General features: G+C 44.7%; 1 protein-coding gene across 6 annotated transcripts in view; it reads left to right on the top strand.

The window, feature by feature from the left end:
* Nucleotides 1-2,243, top strand: part of CD36 (CD36 molecule (CD36 blood group)) — a 94,060-nt gene extending 91,817 nt beyond the window's left edge. For 5 of the 6 annotated variants that reach the window (XM_063134214.1, XM_063134215.1, XM_063134213.1 and 2 more), the window contains exon 14: nt 1,659-2,243. The gene's annotated coding sequence lies outside the window, so the exon portion shown is untranslated. Of the gene's footprint in view, nt 1-696; nt 1,116-1,658 lie in introns of those variants that run through there. The other variant, XM_063134219.1, reaches the window with a different exon arrangement.
* The last annotated feature ends 3,757 nt before the right edge of the window (nt 2,244-6,000 follow it).

Here is a 6,000-nt window from a genome sequence, read left to right on the forward strand (position 1 = left end):
TTACAAGATGGGGGATACTTGGCTCAGCAATACTACAAATGAGAAGGATCTTGGAATTTTTGTAGATCACAAGCTGAATATGAGCCAAAAGTGCGATATGGCTGCAAGAAAGGCAAATGCTATTTTGGGCTGCATTAATAGAAGTATAGCTTCCAAATCACGTGAGGTACTGGTTCCTCTCTATTTGGCCCTGGTTAGGTCTCATCTAGAGTATTGCATCCAGTTTTGGGCTCCACAATTTAAGAAGGACGCAGACAAGCTGGAGCGTGTTCAGAGGATGGCAACCAGGATGATCAGGGGTCTGGAAACAAAGCCCTATGAAGAGAGACTGAAAGAACTGGGCATGTTTAGCCTGGAGAAGAGAAGATTGAGGGGAGACATGATAGCGCTCTTCAAATACTTAAAAGGTTGTCACACAGAGGAGGGCCAGGATCTCTTCTTGATCATCCCAGAGTGCAGGACATGGAATAACAGGCTCAAGTTAAAGGAAGCCAGATTCCAGCTGGACATGAGGAAAAACATCCTGACTATTAGAGCAGTACAACAATGGAATCAGTTTTCTAGGAAGGTTGTGAGCTCTCCCACACTAAAGGCATTCAAGAGGCAGCTGGACAACCATCTGTCAGGGATGCTTTAGGGTGGATTCCTGCATTGAGCAGGGGGTTGGACTCGATGGCCTTGTAGGCCCCTTCCAACCCCGCTATTCTATGATTCTATTGGTGTACAAAGTGGGTTTTACAGTTGTTCCACAGTTCTGTGAGTACATGTGCTTTCTCCTGGGCTTGGATTTTTAAAATCTCAGGTCCCTTCTCTCCTGAACTCTGAAGAGGTTTGCAAATTTGTGTCGATTCGTATCAAAAACAAACTGAAATGAACTTCTCACCAATCTGCACCAGCCAAATGCAACAGGTACAGCAATTCTCACGTGATGTACCTGCCTGTCATCTAGCTGTTAAAAATGATCCTGTCAGGAAAAAAATAGGAGATGATCTTAATTCAGCCCTGACACGGTTGAGTATACATGGATTGAAACCCAGAGTTTTGATAGTTGAGGGTCCAAAAGCCCTGGGCCTGGATAGACAAATCTGTCTGCTTTGCTTTCTTATACACTTGGGGGGGAAAATAGTCTCATGTTCTTTTTCTCCCAAATATAAAGGAAGAAGTTTGTGGATTTTGGTAAATTCTTTACAAAACCAAACTGGAACAAAATTATCATCATCTGTGATCACTAGTACCATTTTACACATGTTGAACTGGAGGCCAGGGAAAGATTCTACCTTGTAATTCTGTCCTCAGCCTGGTGTCTTCCAGATTCTTTGGATTACAGCTCCCATCATTCCTGATGATTGGCCATGTTTGAGGGGCCTGCCAGGATTTTATGTCTTAAGTTAGATATCCAGACATTTGGGACTTCAACTTCCAGAAGCCCGGTCAATGGTCAGGAATGCTGGGAGCTGAAATCCAAAATATCTAGAGAAGTACTTTCTGCCCATCCCTGTCTTATGGTGCTATGTTTTGAAACCTCCCTTGCCTCTAGGATAGGAACTAGGCAGCCAGCTGTTGGCCCTCCAAGATGCATCCAATAGAAATTGAGCCACAATTAACCATTCAGATATTGTCAATGAATTGGCCTAACTTGTGATGTTTTTTCTTCTCAGTTACCAAGCTACTTCAGATATAGGCAATAGTCCCTTCAGACTTCAAGCAAGTGAAGTGTGGTGCACCTTCCTGATGGTGCTGCTGGATTATGCTTTTGTGCGCGTAAATAACCTATGGAAGAAATCCCAACCCAGTATGGAAGTGTGTGACTTCCGGCTACCAGAAGCCCATGACTGTTCAGAAGAGACACTTGACACTACCAGAATGACTACCATGGAACGTGAATTTCTGAAGTCTTCTGAGCCTCTCGGTCACATAACACTTCCATCCACTTAAAATGGAGCTGTGATTTGGAACCAAGCCTATGCTGCCGTTCATGCAACTTGCTACCATCACCCTGCTGTTTTCTACCTTGGGAATTCAAGAATGGGAATAGAAGTCCTAGGCCTGAACTGCTGATAAAATGCCCAAATTTTTGGCCAAGCCATTTCCTGCTTTCAAAAATATGTGCAATCCTGTTTCTCCTTCCACCCCTTTGAGGAAAAGAAGCCAAGCTGCTATTCCTGTCTTCCAAAGATGTGAATTGTTAAAAATGCTTTGTGTCAAGAGCATGTGGGTGTGTCAGTAAAGGTGTCATCCAAGGCTTCCTGTGTTCAATTGTGCTTGTGTACAAGTCATTGCATGTATACACTCTCTCACACACACTGCTTACTGATACAGACATGAAAAAGAATTGTCTCACGCCACACCCAGTAAGTGTTCTTCAAAACCCCTTGGGTGCAAAAATGTAGAACTTGACTGAAATATTTTTCAGAGATTTTCCTGCCCCGGAGGAATATGAACAATAGAAGTAATCCTCTGTAATGACAAATGTGTGTGTGTATATCAGAGGTACAGAACCTTGGGCCTGGTGGCAAAATCAAGCCCAAAATCAAGCCGACCCTGGTGGCAAAACCCTGGTGGCAAAATCAAGCCCATTCCTGCCATCCAGGTTTCCTCAGAAGGTCACATCTTGGGATGATGGGCGAACAGGTGATTTTTGCATTCACACAGATTCTCCAAACATTACCTTGATGCTCAGTTCACCTTCTTCCCCATGTTGGTTTATGCTATTTGGGGGGGGGGGGAGTATGCATTTTGAGTAAGAAAAGTGCACATTTCAAAAAGAAAAAAAAATGTGCATTTTTCTTAAGCACACCCAAAATCCCCATTTCCCCTTGCTTCATAGAGTAAAGTGTGAAAATATGCATTTTTTCCCCCTAAGGGTGAATGCAAGTTCAGGAATCTGCAAGCATTTTTGGAGAGCACGTTCTCCTGCTCATGCTATGGTTCAGGGTTTTGAACAGAACAAGTTCACATGAGTTTCAAACACACATGAAATTTTCACATATCCCTAGCAAAATCACCAATTGTGTGTGTGTGTATGAGTTTCCTGACTTTTCTGTACTTCTTTCCCCGATTCTTAAAAACTGAAATTACTCTCCTAAAGCTCAGTTATTGACGATAAAAGCTTTCAGCTCAATTTTTTTTTTTCATTTTGGCCCGCCTCCCTTTCAGCTCCACCTACCATCCAACGCCTAGAGGCTGTACAAAATGCAGCAGCCAGGTTGGTTAAGGGGCTCCCAAAGTGGTCTTCTATCACTTTGGTGCTTCAAGAGCTCCATTGGCTGCCGGTGGCTGCTAGGGTGCGCTACAAGGTCTTGTTGGCCACGTATAAAGCCCTGCACTGCTTGGGTCCTGGATACCTGAGCACTCGCCATTCTCCTGTGTCTCACCATTGGCAGACTCGCTCTCAGGAGCAGGGTGCCCTGATGGTCCCCTGCTACAAATTGGAATGTGCCGGGGCCAGGACTTTTTCAGTGGCTGGGCCCCGGTTATGGAATAATGTGCCACTGTAGATTAGACAAGCTGCCACTCTCAATTGCTTCAAATGCCTTTATAAGGTGTTTTTATTTTCACAAGAGTCTGGGGAGGGGGTGGTCTAAATTGGGGTTGAGGGCCTTTAATGGTTTGAGGGTGAGGGTTTTAATGGAATTGTTTTATGCGTTATTGTAAAGCGCCTCTATGCCAGAAATGGTGAGGCGGCGCTATAAAAATTAGGGGTGTGCACGGACCCCCCGCTCCTCTTCCAGATACGCGATTTGCGGATCGGGCCGCTTCGCTCTGCCTATGTCCGCTCCGCTCCGGATCCAAATCGGAGCTCTATTCCCCCCCCCATAGGCTTGCATTAAGCTAAAAAAGTATACAACTTTTTTTCTGTTAAAGTTAGAAACCTCAAGTTTGGCACCATGACACCTCATGGATGTATACACAAGCACGCCAAGACTCAAGGCAATCCCATCATCCCCTGATTTTTGGGGAATTTATGAAAATCGGACACCCCATTCACACCCCTTTCAATAGCTCCGTCAATTTGCACGTTAGAAACCTCAAACTTGCCACCATGACAGCTTATCCAGGGATACACATGCACGCCAAGACTCAAGGCAGTCCCATCATCCCCTGATTTTTGGGGAATTTATGAAAATTGGACACCCCATTCACACCCCTTTCAATAGCTACGTCAATTTGCATGTTAGAAACCTCAAACTCACCACCATGACAGCTTATCCAGGGATACCCATGCATGCCAAGACTCAAGGCAGTCCCATCATCCCCTGATTTTTGGGGAATTTATGAAAATCGGAAACCCCATTCACACCCCTTTCAATAGCTACGTCAATTTGCATGTTAGAAACCTCAAACTCACCACCATGACAGCTTATCCAGGGATACACATGCACGCCAAGACTCAAGGCAGTCCCATCATCCCCTGATTTTTGGGGAATTTATGAAAATCGGACACCCCATGTGCAGACATGGGCTGTTCTCCGACGGTTTGACAGATAAAAAAAATTGAAGCGGACACCCTCCCAGATGCCACTCTAATACTAATTATAATATGTATAAGAATATAATACTAATACTAATAATAATATGTATAAGAATATTGCTAATACTATATGTAGGGAAATGGGACAAGAAGTGTGTATGCTTTGCCCAAACAGGATTTGAAATGCTCAGTCTGTGGCTGTTGCACTTCACAAACAGTGCACACAGCACACTCACACAATAACACAGTCACACACACAGTCCAAGTAACAGAGAGAAGAAATAGAGAATTATTTTTTTTGTATTTTTTTGTATTTAGAAGAAAGAAGGAAGATGAAACACAGTCAGGCTTTAAGAGAGGGAAGGGGGGGGAACCAACCAACCAAACAAACAAACACTCCAAAATTTTAAAATAAAGTTTATATTAAATCAAAGTAAGGGAAAAACACAGAGCAAACTAAGCAAAAAGTCAGAAAGAAGCAAACAAACACACACACACGCCAAGCTAAATCTAATCTATCTCCAAACACAGCAGCAGCACCTAACTAACTCCTCTCCCCACGAACGCGAAACCCACAAGACGCTGAGAGCTCAAAGCTCTGAGGGTGCCTCTGCCTTAGTCCCCCCTCCAACGCTGGGATTGGAGGATGCTTCATGAGGTGATCAATTCTCATCAGGATTGGGAGTTGAATGTGCCTGTCATCGCTTAAAAAAAACAAAACGCCAGTTTACCCGCTGTCCCTGTTTGTTTACCTGACTTTTCCAAAAATTCTAGCAAGCAAACCGCAGCACGCAGAGAGCTGAGAGTAGGCTCAAAATGACCCCCATCCATGACTCTCTAAGCACAATAAGTTTCAGAAAGATAGCTTAAAAAACAACAGTTATCCCCGATTCTTTTCCGCAATGCAATCCTATGGGCGAAATTTTTCAAAATGGCGATTGGATCGCTCCGCATAAAGAGAAGCGCTCCACCAATGGCCACTTCTCTTCGCCTTGCTTCTACAGGTCCCCAGTCCGCTTCTACTCTGCCTCTGGGCAAGGCTGAGCAGGCCAATTCGCTTCTGATTCGCCGCTTCTAATCGGAGCGGAGCACATCCCTAATAAAAATGCTTTAAATAAATAATAAATAAATATGTGGCCCCCAAGAGCTTTTCTGAAATAATTGGCCCTTGGACTGAAAAAGGTTGTGCACCCTTAGTGTATTTGGTGTGGGGAAGGGGCTCACTGAAGGGTGAGTGGCGGAGGTGCAAAGTCCTCCCCTTGACACTTCTGCATGCAGATGGACCTTGAGGGCAAAGTCCAGGGCCCTGCAACTGAGGAGGCAGGCAGAAGCAAGCAGGTTCAGCATCTGCACCTGGTCCAGCAGAAGCATACCAGGACTGGTGATGATCAGTGGAGCCTTCCTCCCCCCACCCCACCCCACCCCATCTCTCTCTCTTCGTATTTTTCAAAACACTTGGAGGTGCATGGTTACAGATGCTTATTATTTGTGGTAGAAAGAGACCTTGGGGTTGTGATGGACAGCTCGAT

This window comes from Elgaria multicarinata, chromosome 9 (assembly GCF_023053635.1).
Source record: "Elgaria multicarinata webbii isolate HBS135686 ecotype San Diego chromosome 9, rElgMul1.1.pri, whole genome shotgun sequence".
Classification (NCBI taxonomy): Eukaryota; Metazoa; Chordata; class Lepidosauria; order Squamata; family Anguidae; genus Elgaria; species Elgaria multicarinata.